Raw genomic sequence first — 25,210 nt, 5'->3', positions numbered from 1 at the left:
GTTTTGGTACCAGTACCATGCTGTTTTGGTTACTGTAGCCTTGTAGTATAGTTTGAAGTCAGGTAGCGTGATGCCTCCAGCTTTGTTCTTTTGGCTTAGGATTGTCTTGGCAATGAGGGCTCTTTTTTGGTTCCATATGAACTTTAAAGCAGTTTTTTCCCATTCTGTGAAGAAAGTCATTGGTAGCTTGATGGGGATGGCATTGAATCTATAAACTACGTTGGGCAGTATGGCCATTTTCATGATATTGATTTTTCCTATCATGAGCACAGAATGTTCTTCCATTTGTTTGTGTCCTCTTTTATTTCACTGAGCAGTGGTTTGTAGTTCTCCTTGAAGAGGTCCTTCACATCCCTTGTAAGTTGGATTCCTAGGTATTTTATTCTCTTTGAAGCTATTGTGAATGGGAGTTCATTCCTGATTTGGCTCTCTGTTTGTCTGTTACTGGTGTATAAGAATGCTTGTGATTTTTGCACATTGATTTTGTATCCAGAGACTTTGCTGAAGTTGCTTATCAGCTTAAGGAGATTTTGGGCTGAGACGATGGGGTTTTCTAAATATACAATCATGTCATCTGCAAAGAGGGACAATTTGACTTCTTCTTTTCCTAACTGAATACCCTTGATTTCTTTCTCTTGCCTGATTGCCCTAGCCAGAACTTCCAACACTGTGTTGAATAGGAGTGGTGAGAGAGGGCATCCTGTCTTTTGCCAGTTTTCAAAGGGAATTTTTCCAGTTTTTGCCCATTCAGTATGATATTGGCTGTGGGTTTGTCATAAATAGCTCTTATGATTTTGAGATATGTTCCATCAATACCAAAGTTATTGAGAGTTTTTAGCATGAACGGCTGTTGAATTTCGTCAAAGGCCTTTTCTGCATCTATTGAGATAATCATGTGGTTTTTGTCTTTAGTTCTGTTTATATGCTGGATTACGTTTATTGATTTGCATATGTTGAACCAGCCTTGCTTCCCAGGGATGAAGCCCAGTTGATCATGGTGGATAAGCTTTTTGATGTGCTGCTGGATCCGTTTTGCCAGTATTTTATTGAGGATTCTTGCATCGATGTTCATCAGGGATATTGGTCTACAATTCTCTTTTTTTGTTGTGTCTCTGCCAGGCTTTGGTATCAGGATGATGTTGGCCTCATAAAATGAGTTAGGGAGAATTCCCTCTTTTTCTATTGATTGGAATAGTTTCAGAAGGAATGGTACAAGCTCCTCCTTGTACCTCTGGTAGAATTCGGCTGTGAATCCATCTGGTCCTGGACTTTTTTTGCTTGATAGGCTATTAATTATTTCCTCAATTTCAGAGCCTGCTATTGGTCTATTCAGGGATTCAACTTCTTCCTGGTTTAGTCTTGGGAGAGTGTAAGTGTCCAGGAATTTATCCATTTCTTCTAGGTTTTCTAGTTTATTTGCGTAGAAGTGTTTATAGTATTCTCTGATGGTAGTTTGTATTTCTGTGGGGTCGGTGGTGATATCCCCTTTATCATTTTTTATTGTGTCTATTTGATTCTTCTCTCTTTTCTTCTTTATTAGTCTTGCTAGTGGTCTGTCAATTTTGTTGATCTTTTCAAAAAAGCCAGCTCCTGGATTCATTGATTTTTTGAAGGGTTTTTTGTGTCTCTATCTCCTTCAGTTCTGCTCTGATCTTAGTTATTTCTTGCCTTCTGCTAGCTTTTGAATGTGTTTGCTCTTGATTCTCTAGTTCTGTTAATTGTGATGTTAGGGTGTCAATTTTAGATCTTTCCAGCTTTCTCTTGTGGGTATTTAGTGCTATAAATTTCCCTCTACACACTGCTTTAAATGTGTCCCAGAGATTCTGGTATGTTGTATCTTTGTTCTCACTGGTTTCAAAGAACATCTTTATTTCTGCCTTCATTTCGTTATGTACCCAGTAGTCATTCAGGAGCAGGTTGTTCAGTTTCCATGTAGTTGAGTGGTTTTGATTGAGTTTCTTAGTCCTGAGTTCTAGTTTGATTGCACTGTGGTCTGAGAGACAGTTTTTTTGTTTTGTTTTGTTTTGTTTTGTTTTTTCTTGAGACGGAGTCTCGCTCTGTTGCCCAGGCTGGAGTGCAGTGGCTGGATCTCTGCTCACTGCAAGCTCCGTCTCCCGAGTTCATGCCATTCTCCTGCCTCAGCCTCCCGAGTAGCTGGGACTACAGGCACCCGCCACCTTGCCCGGCTAGTTTTTTGTATTTTTTAGTAGAGACGGGGTTTCACCGTTTTAGCCAGGATGGTCTCGATCTCCTGACCTCGTGATCCGCCCGTCTCGGCCTCCCAAAGTGCTAGGATTACAGGCTTCAGCCACCGCGCCCGGCCTGAGAGACAGTTTGTTATCATTTCTGTTCTTTTACATTTGCTGAGGAGTACTTTTCTTCCAACTATGTGGTCAATTTTGGAATAAGTGCGATGTGGTGCTGAGAAGAATATATATTCTGTTGATTTGGGGTGGAGAGTTCTGTGGATGTCTATTAGGTCTGCTTGGTGCAGAGTTGAGTTCAATTCCTGGATATCCTTGTTAACTTTCTGTCTTGTTGATCTGTCTAATGTTGACAGTAGGGTGTTAACGTCTCCCATTATTATTGTGTGGGAGTCTAAGTCTCTTTGTAAGTCTCTAAGGACTTGCTTTATGAATCTGGGTGCTTCCGTATTGGGTGCATATATATTTAGGATAGTTAGCTCTTCTTATTGAATTGATCCCTTTACCATTATGTAATGGCCTTCTTTGTCTCCCTTGATCTTTGCTGGCTTAAAGTCTGTTTTATCAGAGACTAGAATTGCAACCCCTGCCTTTTTTTTTTTCCATTTGCTTGGTAGATCTTCCTCCATCCCTTTATTTTGAGCCTACGTGTGTCTCTGCACGTGAGATGGGTCTCCTGAATATAGCACATTGATGGGTCTTGACTCTTTACCCAGTTTGCCAGCCTGTGTCTTTTAATTGAGGCATTTAGCTTATTTACATTTAAGGTTAATATTGTTATGTGTGAATTTGATCCTGTCACTATGATGCTAGCTGGTTATTTCGCCTGTTAATTGATGCAGTTTCTTTATAGCATCAATGGTGTTTACAATTTGGCATGTTTTTGCAGTAGCTGGTACCGTTTGTGCCTTTCCATGTTTAGTGCTTCCTTCAGGAGCTCTTGTAAGGCAGGCCTGGTGATGACAAAATCGCTCAGCATTTGCTTGTCTGTAAAGGATTTTATTTCTCCTTCACTTATGAAACTTAGTGTGGCTGGATATGAAAATTCTGGGTTGAAAATTCTTTTCTTTAAGAATGTTGAATATTGACCCCCAACTCTCTTCTGGCTTGTTGGGTTTCTGCCAAGAGATCTGCTGTTAGTCTGATGGGATTCCCTTTGGGGGTAACCCAACCTTTCTCTCTGGCTGCCCTTAACATTTTTTCCTTCATTTCAACTTTGGTGAATCTGACAATTAGGTGTCTTGGAGTTGCTCTTCTCGAGGGGTATCTTTGTGGCATTCTCTGTATTTCCTGAATTTCAATGTTGGCCTGCCTTGCTAGGTTGGGGAAGTTCTCCTGGATAATATCCTGTGAGTGTTTTCCAAATTGGTTCCATTCTCCCCATCACTTTCAGGTACACCAATCAAACGTAGATTTTGTCTTTTCACAGAAACCCATATTTATTGGGGGCTTTGTTCATTTCCTTTTTACTCTTTCTTCTCTAAACTTCTCTTCTCGCTTCATTTCATTTTTTTGATCTTCAATCACTGATACTTTTTCTTCCAGTTGATCGAGTCAGTTACTGAAGCTTGTGCATTTCTCATGTAGTTCTCGTGTCATGGTTTTCATCTCTATCAGGTCATTTAAGGACTTCTCTGCATTGGTTATTCTAGTTATCCATTCATCAAATCTTTTTTCAAGGTTTTTCATTTCTTTGCGCTGGGTTCATAGTTCCTCCTTTAGCTCTTAGAAGTTTGATCGACTGAAGCCGCCTTCTCTCAACTCATCAAAGTCATTTTCCATCCAGCTTTGTTCCATTGCTGGCGAGGAGCTGCATTCCTTTGGAGGGGGAGAGACGCTCTGATTTTTTGAATTTTCAGCTTTTCTGCCCTGCTTTTTCCCCATCTTTGTGGTTTTATCTACCTTTGGTCTTTGATGATGGTGTCATACAGATGGGGTTTTGGTGTGGATGTCCTTTCTGTTTGTTAGTTTTCCTTCTAACAATCAGGACCCTCAGCTTCAGGTCTGTTGGAGTTTGCTTGAGGTCCACTCCAGACCCTTTTTGCCTGGGTATCAGCAGCAGAGGCTGCAGAAGAGAGAATATTGCTAAACAGCAAGTGTTGCTGTCTGATTGTTCCTCTGGAAGCTTCATCTCAGAGGTGTACCCAGCCATGTGAGGTGTGAGTTGTCAGTCTGCCCCTAGTGAAGGATGTCTCCCAGTTAGGCTACTCAGGGGTCAGGGACCCACTTGAGCAGGCTTGTCCATTCTCAGATCTCAACCTCTGTGCTGGGAGAATCACTCTCTTCGAAGCTGTCAGACAGGGACATTTACATCTGCAGAGGTTTCTGCTGCTTTTTGTTTAGCTATACCCTGTCCGCAGAAGTGGAGTCTACAGAGGCAGGCAGGCCTCCTTGAGCTGCTGTGGGCTCCACTCAGTTCAAGCTTCCCGCCACTTTATTTACCTGCCTAAGCCTTAGCAATGGTGGGCACCCCTCCCCCAGCCTTGCTGCTGCCTTGCAGTTAGATCTCAGACTGCTATGCTAGCAATGAGGGAGGCTCCGTGGGTGTGTGACCCTCCGAGCCAGGCACAGGATATAATCTCCTGGTGTGCCGTTTGCTAAGACCCTTGGTAAAGCTCAGTATTAGGGTGGGAGTGACCCGATTTTCCAGGTGATGTGTGTCACAGTTTCCCTTGGCTAGGAAAAGGAATTCTCTTCCTCCTTTTGCTTCCCGGGTGAGGCAATGCCTCGCCCTGCTTCAGCTCTCGTTCACTGGGCTGCACCCACTGTCCTGCACTGACTGTTGGACACACCCCATTGAGATGAACCTGGTACCTCAGTTGGAAATGCAGAAATCACCCGTCTTCTCTGTCACTCACACTGGGAGCTGGATGCTGGAGCTGCTCCTATTCGGCCATCTTGGTGCCCAATCCCCAGAAATCTTTTAAAGAAGGATCCTCCTTATTTCTGAACTGACCCTGGAAAATAAGTAACAAATGCCATTCTTGTTTCGTACTGATACCAATTTTCACAACCTTCTCTCAGATTTTTCTTTGACACTGAAACACAGATAAGCCATCTTTAATCTTTAGGCATTTTCCCTTTTAGTCTGTTCTGTTTATGTTTGTGCATATATATGTATGTGCATATGCATTTATTTAGTGGCTTGCCTATTTATTTATACCCTGCCTTATTCTGGAATGAATGAAAGGTGGCTTGTGAGAATATAGAAAATATACCAAAATTATAGTGGTTAATAATGGCAAGGAAAGAATAAATATGAGACATACATTGGAGTTTATAGTGATCACAATATGTTTAACCTAATAAGTTACTTATTAGTTAATGACTGAGCTGTTAATTTGATTCTAAGGAGACATTTAAAAAAAAAAAAAAAAGTAAACCTGGTTAGGTACACAATTCACAGGGACCACAGGACATAGTCAAAGTAATTTCTCAGGAGATGCACAATTTATCTTGATGCTGAGACACAGCTGGAGTTTTTTTAAAAGTGAATATGGTACAATCCAATAAATAAACAATGCTCTCAAGACATTATATCTACAGATAAATCTATTTACTTTTTGAACCAAGAGGTTTTGAGGATATCAATTTATAGTAAAATTGTTAATATTGATAGTAATGTTTCAACATATTTTAGTGATACTTTTAATTATTATTCATGTATCTAATGTAAATTATATGCCTAATATATACAGATCAAGGAAGGCTCAAATATTCCAGACTTACGAGGGGTTTTGAGTTAGGACAAGTTTCTTTATTCCTGGATTAATTGTTATCAGTTGTGTCAAATATATCTGAAAGGTCAAGTGAGAGAAGAGCTGAGAATTAACCATTAGATTTAGCAGTGTGGATGTCACTGTTATACTGATTTTTTAAAAAAATGGAAGAAAAGCTTGCCTGAAGAGAGGTTAAGAGAAAATGGGAGGAAATGAATCTGAAGTGGTAAATATCAACAACCTTGAAGGAAGTTACATTATAGAGGGGGGCAGAAAGGTGGAGTTATAGCTGGTCAGGGATGGGACCAGGAGAAAAGAAACTGTAATACTGGAGGAATTTCAGCCGATTTTTATGCTGATAGGAATTTTTGGTGGAGACAATTGATCAAGGAGGAATTTCTGGATGATGTCCTTGAGTAAGAAAGAGGGATGGGCTCTAGTGAAAGCATTGGCCTTAGTGGAGTACAATCACTCTGTCTATGATACAGAGTAGAGAAGAGAAGGGACTTGTAGGCAATAGTTGCGGTGAAATAGGAAACTGAGTCATCAGCTGAGAGTAGGGATGGGGAACAGATGTTGCGTATTTGAGGAGACAGGAGAAGGTATTTAATTGTCATCTAAGGAAATATAGTATGATTGCCAGGTTCCCTTGAGGACACAATTCAAATTAATTCTCATAAATTTCAAGTGGGACTAGTCAGCATTCTTTTGTGCCTTTCTCCAGCCATATCAGCTGTCTGGTAGGGTGTTGTGTCACAGAAAGGAGTTGACTTTAACCAATATTGGGATTTTTATGTATGTATTTGTTATTTTTAAAGTTATTATCTTTAAAAAAGTTCAGAACTGATGTATTGCACACTGTGCTTTGAATGACATCAACTTATTTATTCATTCAGTAACTGTTAGTGTGCGACTCCATGGTTCCTGCTCTCAGGGAGTTCACACCTAGTCCATGTGAATTAATGTTTGTAGAAGGAAAGGCAGCAAGCCTAGATGACATAGGTTTGGCATGCAGAAGGCAGGGACAATCCACTGCCTGGATTGAGTAACTGTTTTGAAAATGTTATGCATAAGTATAAAGATATTATATGACACACCCCGATTTACAATATTTTAAGTCAAAAGATTTCAAACTTTTATCTGAGAACCCTTTCGTACTCTTAACAAATTTTTAAGGGCCCACAGAGTTTTTATTTATATAGGTTGTATCTATTGATATTGAAATATTAGAAATTAAAATCAATACATTTAAAAATGATTTTAACTTAAAAATAATTAAACCCATTATACAATATTTATGTTCTTATAAACAGCATACTTCTCATGAAATATAGCTTTATTTCTCAAACAAAAAATGTTCAGAATCAAAAGTAGCATTGTTGTTCTTTTTCTACAAATCTCTGATTTAGTAGATGCAACTGGATCTCGTCTCTGCTTCGGCGTTTAATCTGTTGTAATAGCATGCATCACATAGCCTCTGGGAAACTCCACTGTACACTTGGGAGATAATAAGAGCAAGCAAGGCAAAAAGCAGTTTAGTATTATTATAAATATAACTGTGACCTTATGTACTCTTCAAAGGGTCTTGGGGGCTCCAGTAGTCTCTGGAGAACTTTGATAACAACGACTCTCAGTAATAGCTAACTAAAAGGTGAAACAAACATGGACATTAGCTATAACAGTTGCCTATGGGCATTGCACACACACACAAAAAAAACTTGGCCAACAATTTAATTAGAATAAAAAAGCATTGATTGATAATTTTTAAGTTGTGTTTTTTTGTTGTTTTTATTTTGCCTTTTATTTAACCAGTGTGTTTTTTTAAGACAAAGAACTGGTGAAATTTCAGGAATCTGAAATTCAACTATTTTTTAATTCTTCACTGTTCAATCCTGGAAGCTGAGGTTCAAAGAAATAATAATCTATGTCTCAATGATAGTTAAGGATAGCTACATGTTTTAAAATAAAAAATGGAAATCCATTAAATTGAGTCGTCAAAACAATTACGTGCAATTAGTTTAAAAATTGAGTATTTCAAATAATGTAAGTTAGCATCCAGATTCGATCATTTTGAAACTATCCTTTTTGAAATAATTCTAATTTTTTGTCAAACCACGCTATTTATACACTACTAGTTATCCACTGGTGGCTGCTTGCAGATGAGGCATAAGGTCTGGAAGGGATTAAGAAGTTGTTCTTGTTCTTGGATTTTCTTTGTAATTTCAAATCGTTATAAGTCATGGTGACACTGTGGTATATTAGATACTTGCTTAAAGAACATCAAAGACAAAAAGGAAAGAAAAGAATGGAAAGCCATTATAGAGTTTAGAGTTTTCTAAAATCCATTTTCCTTATTAACCATAGTAATAAATACTCCTTTGACAACAAATGTTATTTAATGGGCAATACTTGGAGCTGCTGCAAATCTTCACTATCAATTGTACACTTTAATTAAAAACTAAGAAACAGCATAAATCCCCATGCATCTTTAAAAGAAATGCAAATTCAATGTTATCATTTAATGCTATAAACAGCTGAGATATATATATCAATTTATATCAATTCATATCAATTTATATCAATTCATATCAATTTATATATCAAATATATCAATTTAGTGGAGATATATATTTGTTTATTCATTTCACATTTCAGGAGTATGCCTAGAGGGAGGAAAGATATTATCTGCTCTGTCAAACAGAATAGATATTTATTATTCGGCATATTTTCATAGTGGAGGAAATATACAACCATAAACCTAGCTAGAAATTTAAAACTTATAAACAGAAATTTGAGAAAAGAAAAGACAAACATGTCTTCAGTATCCTTTGCTCCCCACTTTTTAAGATAGGCAGTTCTCATTTTGAAGCCCGTGCTACTCACACGCTACTGGTTATCCAGGGGCAGCTTGCTTAGAGATGAAGCATAATGTCTCCACATGAGACGAAAAGGGAATAGTCAACAGTAATAATCAACCTTGTTGAGTCTTGAGCTCCTTGTCTATTACATTTGTTTCTTCCAGTGTGCATCAGAGTAATATATCTCATTAAATGTCACCTTTGCTAAGATTATAGGCTTTCCCTAAAGTTAAAGGCAAAAGTTTTATATAAGCGAAACATTTAGTAGAGCCTTAGAAATGCCTTGTAGAACAAACAACATTCATTCAACAAATATCTGAGCACCTAGGACTGTGATTCTCAATTCTGGCTGCACATTAACACCACAAGGGAAGCTGGCATTTTAAAACACCAATGCCCTGGCTGCATCCCACATCAATTAAAGCAGTGTCTCTAGGGTAAGAATCAGCAAGCAGAACTGGTTTTAACTCCCCAATTCTAATGTGCTAGAAACAGCTGTACTCACTGAAGATGAGTAAAACATGGTACTTATCCAGGAAACTTGAAGACTACTGTAAAAGACAAGTATACCTGTAGAAAATTGCACTATAATATAATATGAGATATAGAATATATATTTTCTAGCTATTACAGACTATGTTCTGGGACCTATACATGCATGCTGTTATTTCTAATCTATAAAATCTTGTTAATTTGTTATTATTATCATGTTACAGATGTTGAAATTAGACTTCTAAGAGATTAGTAAATTGACCAAGTTTACATGCTAGTAAATGGTACAATGGCTGTTCAGCCTGCATCTTTCTGAGTCCAAAGCTTGAACCCTTTACACTAAGGCACACTGTCTCTGGGGAGGTTCTCAGAGGTAGTAACATTCGAGTTGAGTCTCTAGGAATGAGTAGACTTGGGTACATAGGCAATGAGATAAGGGCATTCCATGTTGTGCCAAATACAAGGAGGCATGAAGGAGCACGGCTTGTTGAAACACTACATATCATTCCACATAGCCATCTAGAGTGGTCACTGATTATGTTTCATGAATGATGCACTGTGAAACTGTGAAAGTAATCAAAGATTATATGATAGATGTTAAATATTTTTATTTAAACACCAAAAGATTAAGGAGGTGTAAATTAAATTCACAGTAACTTGGAGTAGATGTCCATTATTTTGTCTGTTCAGCAACTTCTGGAAACATTACTCTGCCATTTTGGGGATATGCCTTACTCTCTTCCCAATCATGTGGCTACATGATTCTTACATGCTCTTATCTGTCATTTCCTGACTCTAAACCACTGATCTCCCTTTATTGGCTCAGGAGAGCAGCCACAGCAGTAAGTGTTTCCCCAGTTTCTGACCTAAAAATGAGGAAGAAAGTTGGTGCCTGTCTTCAGACAGATGATGTAAGATGTGAAGCCTGGGAGCTACTGACAACTACCTTGCTGCTGCATGTTCACAGAAAAGAGAAATGGGAACTCAGACAGAGAGTCTCTGATTCTGACTGTCCCATAGGTCCAGCTATATGCCTAATTGTATTAGGATGGCCAACATTATTAGGATGGTTAATAGTAGCAAATAACCTCCAAATCATAGCAGTTTAAATAATACAGGTTTATTTCTTGTACTTGTTTGTATCTATAAGGGATCAGTTGAGGACTGGATCATCGCGATCATGTAGGGACCCTGATGTACGGAGCAGACCTTCTTCCATGTTGTTGCTCCCATGTCAGAGGGAAATGAACGCACTCTGAAGGGTCTCTCACCAATAATTAAATGCTCTGGTCCAGAAATGCCACTTACCACTTCCATTCATAAATCATTAACCAGGAGTGGTTGGTTAAATTGCCCTACCTAACCATGTGGTGGGGGTATGAAGTACAAACCATATGGCTACACTGTGGGACAACAAGGAAATAGTTGATCAAAAAGCACTACTGACTAGCACAGTAACATACCCACAGATATTTTTTTGAATCCTTCATATTCCATGAGAAGTGCTATTATCTTTCCAATAATTTCCTTTAATTTAAATTTAATACATTAGTTTTTACTTTCATGAAGTTAATACATTTCTATAAAGTATGTGGTGCTAAAAGACTTAAGGAAAAAATAGGAGTCCTCCCCACCGCTCTCTGTCCTGGCTCAAAAACACAATCACTTCCCATGCTTTAAGGAGCTTCAGCCTCTGCTATGTCAGTTACTGCTTCATTAGCTGCCTTCATTCTGCCCAAAATATGTTGACCATTCTTATGTACAATACTCTCATGGGCTAGGAGTTTTCTTTTAATATGGATATGCCTAGAAACAAATGTGATATATTCGGTGTTTCCTCTTCCCTCCTTACATAATCTGAGTGTTTATCCCTTTAAATATGTACATTTACTGTTGTTTTGATGGGGTTTCAGGAGGAAACAAATATGCCACCTATATTTACATCTTCCACCCCCTATATCCAAGTTCTAATTGGGTTTCACTCCGCTGACATTAAAGGAGTCCCAGAAAATGTGAAGTTCTTTAAATCTCTGGTCTTCAAACTGCACTAATAACATAGAGTTGCAAACAGTGCAGAGACATGTGGAATGAAATTTATTTGAAAGTGAATATTGCAAACACAAAATTATTTCCAGGAAGCGTGGCATATTTTCATGTGACATTATCAAAGTCAACCTTGAATTTACAGGTAGAAATTACATTTGGAGAATCTATGAAGTATTCTGAAATTACACTTACAGTAGTCCCCACTTATACATGGTTTTATTTTCTGTGGTTTCAGTGTAGTCTGAAAATAGGTGGGTGCAATTCAATAATATATTTTGAGGAAGAGAGAGAGACCACATTCACATAACTTGTATTATAATATATTGTTATAATTGTTCTATTTTATGATTGTTAATCTCTTACTCTGCTTAATTACGATAAACTAAACTTTATCATAGGTATATATGTATAAGAAAAAAAGTATATACAGGGCTGGTACTATCTGAGTTTTTAGACATTCACTGGGGATCTTGGAATGTATCCCCCTTGGAATAGAGGGGACTACTATATTTGTATTTTAGCATTTCCAGGATCCTTTCTACCTAGCTCAAGAATTACAATACAAAAGCTAACCTAGCATTGGGACTCAACAGAGAGAAATAAAAGTTTTAGTCTTGTCAGCTCATTGATTTTATGACACTGACTTATTTTTCTCCAGGCTTTAGAAATCTTTGCAACTCTTATCCCTCTTTTTCTCTGTTTTGTTTTGAGAATCCTCTGGGGATCTCTTATAGATTTTTTTCCCAATAAAGGTTAGGAGCCTCTTAGGGGTCTTTCAAGAGCACATAAGAATGACAGAGTATAGGACAGAGTTTGTTCTCAGAATAATATACACTATTGTATGCACAGAGACCATTATTTAGATTATTATAGGTATATGTGAATATTCCACAGATGATAATTAAAATAAATGTTATCCTTTTATTATAGTCACTATGATGCAGACAGAAAAAAAACTGTGATTGACTGTTTTCTCAATTCTCAGAGAAAACTTTAGCACTAGGAATATATTTTTATATCTTAGGAGCTTTCTTGTGTTGATATTTTATGTCTTGCTTTTCTGTTTCCATTAGGAGTATTGTATTAACACTTGACTCAAAGTTACTGAAATGTAAATATCTATTGCATTTGGAGTACTTCTAGCTTAACCAAAATTTTCAACATCCTGCAGTAGGATGAAATGCACTGCAATGAATTATATGCACACCTACAACTTCACTTAAAACATTTATTAAAGTGTTGAGACACTAATCTCCTTTAGAAGTTAAAATAAAATGAACTTAGATGACAAGAATTTATTCTGTCATTAGACAAATCCTCGTGCCCCTTTGTCCCATAATGCTTTTGTTAGGTGCTATTACCCTAGTACTTCATACTGAGTTTAGGAGATTTCTTAAGAGTGATACTGAAAAGAAAGAAAAGAGAACTACTTTTATGTCAGATAAATAAGGCCGAGACATTACACAGGCATTATACATTTTAGAGTAAGGAAACTGTATTTTAAGAAAGATAAATCTAGATGGCAATCTAACCCCACATGTATTTCTTGTCTTACAAAATCTCCATTTATTTGTATGAGTAGAAAACAGTTTCATGTGTGGTATGTTAGGTCCTCCAATAATCATCTCCAAAGAAATAAGTCCCATATAATTGCAAAACTACAGCAAACTAAAATGATTTTCCTTTTAAATGAAGACTTTTAATGTGGGATAAAAGGAAAAACAAAAATTGCATCAATTACCCATTCCTTTCATTTTACACCCTGGCATACAAAATAAAATATGCTTATTGTTGGCTGGTATGGAGGGGTTCTCTTTTAGTATATTTTTTGGTGATGGGTATGACCTGCCTTCTCTTGGACCAATCACTACAACTTGTTTTCTGTAATGTATCTGCTGGGTAAATTATAAGGGTTCAAGCTGGAGCTCACAATATTAGTTAATTAGCAGGTGAGCATCACAGTGGCCCATACTTTTCAGGAGCTCCGATGTCCACCAGGTGTAGGTCTCTTTTTCACTGTTCCGTTTTCCCAAATCTGCTAAGTCATTATTAGTTTTTTTTTCCTCATCAACTTGTTTATTATTTTGATTTTTGGGGGGAAGTAGAAAATTAATTAACACTGGGCTCTATTGCTTTAATCTACTTAGTGTAATAAAATTTGATGAATGTAAATTAGTAAATTTTCTGGCCATGTTTTCATGACTAGCTCAAATTATCCCTGTTTTTAAAATGTATTCAATAAATAGTTATTGAGGCTTATTGTGTGCCAGGTGCTTTTCCAAGTGGTGGGCATACAACTCTGAACAAAAACAGACCATGTCACTATTCCAGTGGAGGTGCATTTAGGTAGGGGAGACAAACAGATAATCATGTATGTCAAGAGGTGATAAATGCCAAGAATAAAAAATAGAGCAAAGCAATGAGATCAGATAATGAATGATGCAGTGTGTGCTGATTTGAATAAGGTCACCTAGGAAGTCCTCTTTGATAACTTGTCATTTGAGCCAAAACTTAAAAGAATCGAAGAAGAAAGCCATACAGATATCTTGAGGGAAAATGCTTCTGACAGAAACTACAAGTGGAAAGGCTCTGAGGCAGGTGTGTAATTGTCCTAGTGAAGGTTCAGCAAAGAACTCAATGTGGCTGAAGGGGAGTTAGAAAGGGTAGCGTGATAGATGCAGACAAGGGGAATGGGAGGTGGTAAGATAACAGATCTAACCATGGAGGCCATGACAAAATTAATGTATGCAAATCAGTAGCTCTCTTATACACCAAGAGCAACCAAGCAGAGAATCAAATCAAGAACTCAACCCCTTTTACAGTAGCTGCAAAAAAAAAAAAAAAAAAAAAAATGCTTAGAAAATAAATGCAATAAATAATAATAAATAAAAATAAAATAGATAACTAAAGAGGCAAAAGACCTGTATAAGGAAAAGTACAGAGCACTGTTGAAAGAAATCATAGATGACACAAACAAGTGGAAACACATCCCATGCTCATGGATGGGAAGAGTCAATATTGTGAAAATAACCATACGCCCAAAAGCAATCAACAAATTCAATGCAACTCCCATCAAAATACTATCATCATTCTTCACAGAACCAAAAAAAAAAATCCTAAAATTCGTATGGAACCAAAAAGAGCCCACATAACCAAAGAAAGACTAAACAAAAAGAAGAAATCTGCAGGTATCACATTACCTGATTTCAAACTATACTATAAGGCCATAGTCACCAAAACCGCATGGTACTGGTATAAAAATAGGCACATAGACCAATGGAACAGAATAGAAACTCCAGTAATAAAGCTATATACTTACAGCCAACTGCTCTTTGATGAAGCAAACAAAAGCATAAAGTGGGGGAAGGACACTCTTTTCAACAAATGGTGCTGGGATAATTGGCAAGCCACATGTAGGAGAATGAAACTGGATCCTCATGTCTCACCTTATACAAAAATCAATTCAAGATATATCAAGAACTTAAATCTGAAACTATAAAAATTCTAGAAGATAACTTTGAAAAAATCCTTCTAGACATTGGCTTGGGCAAGGCTTTCATGACCAAGAACCCAAAAGCAAATGCAATAAAAACAAAGCTAAATTGCTAGGATTTAATTACATGAAAGAGTTTCTGCACAGGAAAAGGAACAGTCAGCACAGTAAAAAGATAGCCCACGGAGTGGGACAAAATCTTCACAATCTATACATCTGACATACACATCAGACTAATATCCAGAATCTACAACAAACTCAAACAAATTAGCAAGAAAAAAAATTCCATAAAAAAGTGGGCTAAGGGCACTAACAGTCAATTCTCAAAATAAAATATACAAATGCCCAACAAACATATGGAAAAATGCTCAACATCAGTAATGATTAGGGAAATGCAGATCAAAACCACAATGGGACACCACTTTACTCCTGCAAAAATGGCCATAATCAAAAAAATCAAAAAACAGTAGATGTTGGTGTGGATGCAGTGAACAGAAAACACTTCTACACTGCTGGCAGAAATGTAAACTAGTGCAACCACTATGGAAAACATTGTGGAGATTTCTTAAAGAACTAAAAGTAGAACTACCATTTGATCCAGTGATACCACTACTGGGTATCTATCCAGAAGAATAGAAGTCATTATACAAGAAATATACTTGCACATGCATGTTTACAGCACCACAATTCACAATTGCAAAAGGGTGAAACCAACCCAAAGCCCATCAATCAATGAGTGGATAAAGAAACTATGGCATATATAGATGATGGAATACTACTCAGTCAGTAAAAAAAATGAATTAATGGCATTCACAGCAACCTGGATGAGAATTGGAGACTAATATTCTAACTGAAGTAACTCAGGAGTGGAAAACCAAATATTGCATGTTCTCATGCATAACTGGGAGCTAAGCTATGAGGATGCAATGGCATAAGAATGACACGATGGACTTTGGGACTTAGGGGGCAAGGGTGGGAAGGGGGTGAGTGGTAGAAGACTATATATTGAGTGTAGTGTATACCCCTTGGGTGATGGGTACACCAAAATCTCATGCAATCACCACTAAAGAACTTTTTCATGTAACCAAACACCACCTGTTTCCCCAATAACCTGTGGAAATTTTTTTAAAAATAAAAAAAGTAAAATAAATTTTAGGAAACTGGGAATAAAAATAAGAAAAAGTTCATAGATTATCCAGGTAACCATGTCACCAGACACAGACTTTTAAACAATCATGCCAAATATATTTATTAAAATAGAGAACAGTTTAAGAACTCTCGCAGAGGACTGCAAATAGTAAAGATAAAAATGAAATTCTATAACTATAAAAATCATTATTTGAAATTCAGAATTAAATCAATGTGATTAACAACAGATTCACTGGAGAGAGAAATACCAAACTAAATGATAGGTCAAAAGAAATAAAGAAATTATCAGTCTGAAGCATAGTGAGACCAAAGAATGAAATATACAAAAAGAAAAACTGTAAGGGCATAAGAAATATATTGAATAGAACCCCAGAAAGAATTTAGGTACTATTTGAAAAATTGATGGTTGGAAATTTTCTAAATATGATCAAGAGCAGAAAACTACAAATTAAAGAAGCCCCACAAACTCTGGCAGAGTAAATTAAAAGAAAGCTACACATAGAGGTATAATAATAAAACCTCAAAAAAATGAAAAAGATAAAAAACACTCAAAGCAGCCGAATGGAAAAGGACATATTACCTCTAAAGGACAACAATAGAACTGACAGCTGCTTTCTCAAAACCAACTACAAAAGCCAATTGACTCCTTGAATTGCTGAGAGAAAATAACTACTGAGTTCAAATTTTATGCCCAATTAAAATAAAGTTCAAAAATGAATGGTGGCATAAATAGGTATTGGACAAAGAAAAACAGAGAAGCTGTCAACATCAGACACTCCTGCTAGATTCTTGGAAGACTGATATAGGTAGGTACATATGAGCTAAAATTGACCATATAACCAAAAGTTGTATCTTTTAACACTTTAAGTACATATAGAATTAAAATAAACCACAATAAATAGAAAGAAAGAGTAAATGAAGGAATTCTAAGGCTTCTACCTTATTTGGGAAGAGACAGAAGTATCAATATATGTTAGACTTCAATAAGTCAAGGATACATTTTATAACCTTAAAGATCACAGGTAAAAGATTAGTATAACTTCTTTTTTTTTTTTTTTTTTTTGAGACGGAGTCTTGCTCTGTCACCCAGGCTGGAGTGCAGTGGCCGGATCTCAGCTCACTGCAAGCTCCGCCTCCCGGGTTCCCGCCATTCTCCTGCCTCAGCCTCCCGAGTAGCTGGGACTACAGGCGCCCGCCACCTCGCCCGGCTATTTTTTTGTATTTTTTAGTAGAGACGGGGTTTCACCGTGTTAGCCGGGATCGTCTCTCGATCTCCTGACCTCGTGATCCGCCCATCTCGGCCTCCCAAAGTGCTGGGATTACAGGCTTGAGCCACCGCGCCCGGCCAAGATTAGTATAACTTCTAAGACAATGAATAAAGGATAGTAACAATTGCTACGAGAAGGGTAAGAAAAGGAAAATAATTATTTAGATGTAACCAATTGAAAGCAAAAAGTAAGATAATAGATTTTAAATGTCATGTAATATAATTGAATGTAAATTAAAGGACAGATATTTTCATAAAGAATAAAAAAACCAAGTCTAATGATACACTGGTTAGAAGAGATACTGAATAGATCAGCATATTAGAAAGATTGAAAGTAAAACCATGGAAAAGGAATAGCATGCAAATATTATCCAAATAAAGTTACTTTAGTTATATTCATACTAGACCAAATGTACTTAAAGGCAAAAAACATTAGTAATAACTTATAACTCTGTAATACTAAAAGGTTTAGTTCACCAGAAAGACACAAATGTTCTAAATTTGAATGTATTTAATAAGGTAATCTCATGATATATAAAACAAAGAAATACAGGAAAAACAACTTTGTAATCAGAGTGGGATATTTTAATAAGCCTCTCTCAGTACCAGACAGAACAAATAGTTTACAAATCAGTAAAGTTATAGATTTGAACAAAATAATTTAGAAAAATTGACATTATAAAACACTGGTACTGACAACTATAGTAAGCATAGAAAATTTACCAAAATTGTCCATAAGCTGGGTCATGAAGTCTCAACAAATTTCAAAGAATTAAAAACAGAAGAAAGGTTCTGTGATCATTGTGGAATTAGGCTGGAAGCCAATCACACAGAGATAACTAGAAACTCACCATATGTCTGGAAATTTAAAAATAATTCACTTATAAATAATTCATGGATCTGGGATGAAATCGTAATGGTTATTAGAAAATATGTTGAACTAAATTGTAACAAAAATAAACACCAGTCAGGTGCTATGGCTCATGCCTGTGATTCCAGCACTTTAAAAGGCCAAAGCTGGCAGATAACCAAGGTCAGGAGTTCGAGACCAGCCTGACCAACATGGTGAAACCCTGTCTCTACTAAAAATACAAAAATTAGCCAGGCATGGTGGCACACACCTGTAATCCCAACTACTCAGGAGGCTAAGGCAGGAGAATCGCTTGCACCCAGGAGGCAGAGGCTGCAGTGAACTGAGAACTTGCCACTACACTCCAGCCTGGGCAACAGAGCAAGACTCCATCTCAAAAACTAAAAATAAATACATAAATAAACAAACATCAAACCCTGTGGATGAAACACAGCAATGATTACAAGGACAATCATTAGAAAAAAAGCAAGACTACAAATCAATGATCTAACAGTCTAGAGAAAGATTGGAAGATAATGATAGCTGCCTAAATCCAACTCTCCTCTCATATCCTCTCCCCAGATCATAAGATCAATGGGTGCAAATAAAACCTCACAAGAGCCACACTTTTAGCATTAACCAGGAGGCAGAGACTACCATGAACTTTGTATTTCCTGTAGCTAGAGAAATGAAAAACTTCCAACAGAGCTTGCATTATTGCTACAAACCCATGGGTGTGTGAAGTGAGGAAAGGAGACCTAGGGGTCTGAAAGTAAAAGAGGAGAGAGGGACAGAGGACATGGATGAGGCATAAACAAAATCACCCTTACAATGAGAAAGTCCAACACTAAGGGTGAAATACTCAACAGAGATCTGGGACTTAGTAATTCACAACACCAACTATAGGGAAGGAGTTTGGAAGTGACCAAAGGTGACAGCCTCAGAGAAACATTACATATGGGGAAATTAGATAACTACATAAAGTGTGGCAGGCAGGGGAAGAAGGAAAGAAGAGGGGGAAATTAAGACAATATTGTCCACATGAGCCCCTCTTGAGGAATGTAATGAATGTATCCTCCAGCCTAGAGATAACCATGGAAACATCAACAAAATGAAAAATAGTAAGCATTTACTATATTTAATTGTAGAGATAAGATTAAAGCAGAAAGTGAAGGCAGGTTTGGAAAAATAATGTGTAGATATTGTATGTTCTGACAAAGTAGAAATAATGCAACTAAATGACTAGGAAGTAAATGCAGAGAGAAAGGGGAAAATAGACTACTCTTGACTGCTGTGTAGGTAGCAAGTGGGAGTCAAAGGATATCATTTGAATTGGCTTCCCAGACAGTAAAATGTTAAGTAAGAAAATAAGGGGCTTAAGAGCATAGTAAAAAGTGTACACGTAAAGATAGCCAACAGAATAAAAATACAAAGCTTCCTACTACCAGAAAATTTTAAAAAAATAATAAACACACCAAAGAAACAGCATAATATACATGGCACATATAAAGTATGAAATGATCCACTTGAGACCAAGTATATCCATTATATCAATAAAGATGAAAATGCTTTGCTTGTCTATTAAAATAAAAACATTTTAAAGTTGGCTTATGAAGGAAAAGCCAACATTAGCCTGTGTACAAGAAATATGGCCAAAACATGGCATTGAAAAGCTGAAACTAAAGGCATGGACAAAGACACAACAGATAAAGACACAGTCAAGTGGAAATAATAAAAAAGCAGATGTTCTGACTCTTGTATCAGATAAAGTAGAATTCTGGGCAATAAAAATTAAATGAGACATAGGACACCTTCTAATACTAAAAGCTGTAATTCATTATGAAGAGGTAAGTTACAAATATCTATGCACCAAAAAGCACAGCAAGTCTTATAAAAAGTAAAAATAAAGTCTTCAACTCAAAAAGCTAGAAATAAAACAAAAGACACCCCAAAAAAGCACAAGGAGGCAAATACTAATGATAAAAAAAGAAATTAATAAGGTAGAGAATAGAAAAGTGTATCAATCCAATAGGCCAAAATTCTGGGTCCTTGGAAAAATTAACAAACACGTTACTATTAATAGCAAATTTATTCAAGAAATAAGGAGAAAAATATGAAATAATAAATGACAAGTGGAAATGATGATTAATACTGAGAAAAAAAATTTTTTTAAGACGAAGTCGCCCTCTGTCGCCCAGGCTGGAGTGCAGTGGCGTGATCTCGGCTCACTGCAGCCTCTGCCTCCTGAGTTCAAGCGATTCTCCTGCTTCAGCCTCCTGAGTAGCTGGAATTACAGGCGGGTACCACCTGTATTAGACATGGCTAATTTTTGTATTTTTAGTAGAGACAGGGTTTCACCATGTTGGTCAGGCTGGTCTTGAACTCCTGACCTCGTGATCCACCCGCCTCGGCCTCCCAAAGTGCTGGGATTACAGGCGTGAGCCACCATGCCTGGCCAGAAAAAATTTTTTAAATCACATGATGCTACTCTGTACACCTTTATGCAAACAAAATTGAAAACTCAGATAAAGTGAATATTTTCTTAGGAAGAGATAGTTTACCAAAATTGACCTCAGTAAAAATAGAAAGCTTAAATAGACCCACTTGTGTAGAAGAAATAGAAGAGTTATCAAGGAACTACAATGTAAAAAAAAAAAAAAAAAGCAGCAGAGCCAGATGGTTTTGAAGAATAATTTTATAAACTTCAGAGCCCAATTAGTGTCTATGCTATATAAATTACTCAGAGAAAATTTTTTAAAGTATTCATTATTTTTACAAAACAAGTATAACATCTATGACTCAATTTTGTTAAATGTAACACAAAAAAGAAGCCAATAGATAAATATTACTTATAAATATTAATGAAAAACTTCTAAATAAAATATAAACTGAGCAACTTTGATACTTCATTAAGAAAGTAATAGACTGAGTAGAATTTATACTAACAATGTAAGAATGTTAGTTAATATTAGGAATATTAGGAAATCTACTGATATAATCTGCCATTTTAATTGGTGGAGAAAGAAACATCATATAATTTTACAAGGATGCTAGAAAAGCCTTTTACGAAATCAACCCTCATTCCTAATAAAAATTTCCAGAAAATAAGAATAGATGTATTCTTCCTCAGTGTGATTATAGACTACACACACACACACACTCCACACTAAATCCATCACTGTAATGAGAAATTGAAAAATGCCATTAAACTGAGAACATAAGTCACAGGGAGAAAATATTTGCAATTTATCGGTGTGGAAAGATTAGATCCAAGATATAAAGACCTCTTATAATTCAATATTTAAAAGATAAACAGTTCAATAAGAAAATTGGGAAAAAAGATTTGACCAAATACTATACAAAAACCATGTAAAAACATTTCTTGTTATTTCACATAAGAGGTGCTAAGCATCATTGGTCACAGAAAAATGCAAATTGAAAGCCACAGTAAGATACCGTACCTACCCATTAGAATGGCTAAAATTTAAAAAACTACTAGCAAATGTTGGTAAGAATGTCAAACAGCAGACACGCTATACACTGCTGCTAAGAGTGTGAAACACTACCACCATTTAGGAAATAGTTTAGTATTTTCTAATAAGTGAACATACTCTTACCTAATATGACACAATGATTTCATTCCCAGATATTTACTGGAGAAATAAAAACACATGTCCATGTAAACACCTGTTCATAACATTTCATTCATAACAGCTCCAAACTGGAAGCAGCTTAGGTGCTCATTAGGAAAATGGATAAACAAATTGTGGTATATTTGTACAATAGCGTGCTACTCAGCATTAAAAGGAACACACTACTAATGCATGCAAAACATGAAAGAATCTCAAGTATTATGTTAAGTGAAAAAAATCAGACCTAAAGAGTATACATAGAGAGTTATATGAAATTCTAGATCAGACAAAAGTAATCTATAGTGATACAAATCACATCACTAATGTATGTTAATAGTGGTTGGTTTGGGATAGTGTGATTCTTTTTAGTTAGTTATTTAAATATTTTCCTTATTTGTATTTTTGACTTTTTCTGTAGAAAGTATATATTTAGTTCAAATTAAAAAAGAGGATGGCCAGGCATACTGGCTCATGCCTGTAATCTCAGCACTTTGGGAGGCCAAGACAGGAGGGTCACTTGTGTCCAGGAGTTCAAGACCAGCTGAACAACATAGTGTCTTTACCAAAAAAAAAAATCAAAAATTAGCCAGGCATGGTGGGACCTATAGTTCCAGTACTCAGGAGGCTGAGGCAGGATTGCCTGAGCCTAGGAGATGGAGGCTGCAGTGAGCCATGATCGCACCGCTGCACTCAGCCTGGGTGACAGAGTGAGACTCTGTGTCAAAAAAAAAAAAAAAAAAAGAGAGAGAGATAGGATTACATGTTAAGGCAGGGATCCCCAACCCCTGGGCTGAGGATGGGTACTGGACCATGGTCTGTTAGGAACCAGCTGCACAGCAGGAGGTGAGCCTCGGCTGGCAAGCATTACCACCTGAGCTCTGCCTCCTGTCAGATAAGCAGCAGGAGAGCAAACCCTATTGTGAACTGCGCATGCGAGGGACGTAGATTGCACAGCTCCTTATGAGAATCTAAAGCCTGATGATCTTAGTTGGAACAGCTTCATCCCAAACCCACCCTCCCACCCTCCCTCCTCGATCCCTGTTCCTCCATGGAAAAACTCCATGAAACTGGTCCCTGGTGCCAAAAAGGGGGGACCACTGTGTTAAGGTATTTAGATGTCTATTTTCTACAACATTTCCCTCAGCCAAGTACCAATGTACTAGCACATGCTTTCCTGGAACGATTAGGCCAAGAATCTTTGCGAAATGTATTAATTTCTCACCACATAATGTCAACCTGCTCCACATTTCCAAGGAATTCTACTTTGTTCATGAAAGTTGTCCGTTTTCCTTTTGATGTTTCCATTCTTTTCACGCCAATGCCCTGTCAGAGGAAACAGAATGAACTGCAGCTACATCAAGGGCAGATTAATTTTAGATGCAGGTCTAAATATTTTTTACTAGCGATAAGTGTTAAATGAATTAGTTAATCCAGTTTTAGAAAACAGAATCAAATTATATATCTTTTTACTTGATAGATTCAATATTTGGCATATTAAAATTTTATGAATCTTGTAACTCAGTTTCCTTTTATGAAGGTCATTTTTGATGAATCTATGTCATCTTTCCTGCTTGCCTTCTTTCTTTGTGTTTGGGCTGCAACTGGGCCAAACAAGTTTTCTCAGGTATTAATCCACAGTTATTAAAAACAAAGGAAATAGCATAAGAGTTTGTTCAGAACATGACTACTACTCTATTACTGTATGGAGTTGACTGAGTAATCATGAGACCTCAACTAAGGAAGAGCCCTGTAACAAACTTTGCAATAATAACACTAAATTCTTATTTAACATTAAATAATATTTATTTAATTTATATAATTTATTTAATAATTTTTAATGTTGGCCGGGCGCGGTGGCTCAAGCCTGTAATCCCAGCACTTTGGGAGGTCGAGACAGGTGGATCACAAGGTCAGGAGATCGAGACCATCCTGGCTAACATGGTGAAACCCCGTCTCTACTAAAAAATAACAAAAAACTAGCCGTGCCATGTGGCGGACGCCTGTAGTCCCAGCTACTCGGGAGGCTGAGGCAGGAGAATGGCGCGAACCCGGGAGGCGGAGCTTGCAGTGAGCTGAGATCTGGCCACTGCACTCCAGCCTGGGCGACACAGCAAGACTCCGTCTCAAAAAAAAAAAAAAAAAAAATTATTATTAATGTTATATTTAATAATAACATTAAATTATTAACAATAAATTATTATTTATTGTTTATTAGTATGGCACAAGGGGGTTTTAATCTTCAAAATAGTCCTTAGAATTTTAATTTTCAGAAAATTATGTTAGTCCATTTGTTTACAGCTTATAACAACGCTGTCTCTATCATTATATAATCTTTTAAATAATTAATTTGGAAAATAGGAGAATTTGCTAACTGTGAAAGTAGTATAAGCTATTGTGACCCCTGTGGTCATTGGTTAAATTTCATTGACCATATGGTCTCACAACCAATAAATCCTAATTAAATATTTAGTATTTAAGATCCTAAATATTTGGGATTTAAAGTATTCATATGTTGTTTACAAAATTTTACAAAAATCATTATTGCTCCCTCAGAGCTCTGTATACTTTGCATTTATCTTCAATGAGCTCCTCCTCACTGAGACCCTAGCATAATAAAAATACATTATTCAATGTCTCTGGAGAAAAAGCTTTTCTAGCATGTAAATTTTAAGCACAAGCAGCATATACTTTTAAATAATTAACTTTACTTTTTCAACAAATTTAATGGAAATATTTGTTAAATGTTATATCTCCACCTTTTAAACAAAAATGCCTATAACCTAATTTAATGATAATACTTACACATTACCCAATATAACAACTTGTAACATCCTCAAACCAATCCTTTTAAACTATCATTATCATCATTTGATATGATTATTACTATTCAATCCATGAAATATTACTGTAATTTCATTTTAATTAATTTTAATTTTAGAGCTTAGAGTTTTTTCAATTTACTTTTTTTAACTTAAACATTTTTTAGTCCAGGCACAGTGGCTCATGCCTGTAATTCCAGCACTTTTGGGAGGCCAAGGCGGGCACATCATTTGAGGTCAGGAGTTCAAAACTGGCCTGGCCAACATGGTGAAATCCCGTCTCTACTGAAAATACAAAAATTAGCTGGGTGTGGTGGTGGGTGCCTGTAATTCTAGCTACTTGGGAGGCTAAGGCAGGAGAATTGCTTGAGCCCAGGAGGGAGAGGTTGCAGTGAGCAGAGATCGCACCACTGCACTCCAGCCTGGGCGACAGAACAAGACTCCATCTCGGAGGGGAAAAAAAAAATTATATGTTGTGAAAAACACATAACATAAAATTTACCATGTTAACTATCTTTAAAGTGTAAAATTCAATAGTGTTAAGTTTATTTAACAATAGCTCTCCAGAACTTTTGGAGTTTTTTAATAACCTCATTATAAAGTCAAAACAAGTGTCAAAATATTATTTTAATTTAGATATATTGAATTGGCTTGTTATTGGTATTGTATACATCATCCAAA

The 25,210-nt window shown here is 36.6% G+C and overlaps 1 protein-coding gene across 1 annotated transcript in view; it reads right to left on the bottom strand.

Moving 5' to 3' along the window:
- Nucleotides 1-25,210, bottom strand: part of LOC112426113 (splicing factor, proline- and glutamine-rich-like) — a 182,642-nt gene that overhangs the window by 49,195 nt on the left and 108,237 nt on the right. The window contains exons 7-8 of the mRNA XM_071085362.1: nt 22,933-23,033; nt 5,019-5,161 (exon numbers count right to left, since the gene is read on the bottom strand). The gene's annotated coding sequence lies outside the window, so the exon portion shown is untranslated. The remainder of the gene's footprint in view (nt 1-5,018; nt 5,162-22,932; nt 23,034-25,210) is intronic.

The sequence above is a fragment of the Macaca nemestrina genome, chromosome 19 (genome assembly GCF_043159975.1).
Source record: "Macaca nemestrina isolate mMacNem1 chromosome 19, mMacNem.hap1, whole genome shotgun sequence".
Lineage (NCBI taxonomy): Eukaryota > Metazoa > Chordata > Mammalia > Primates > Cercopithecidae > Macaca > Macaca nemestrina.
This window is presented reverse-complemented; position numbering and strand designations above follow the sequence as displayed.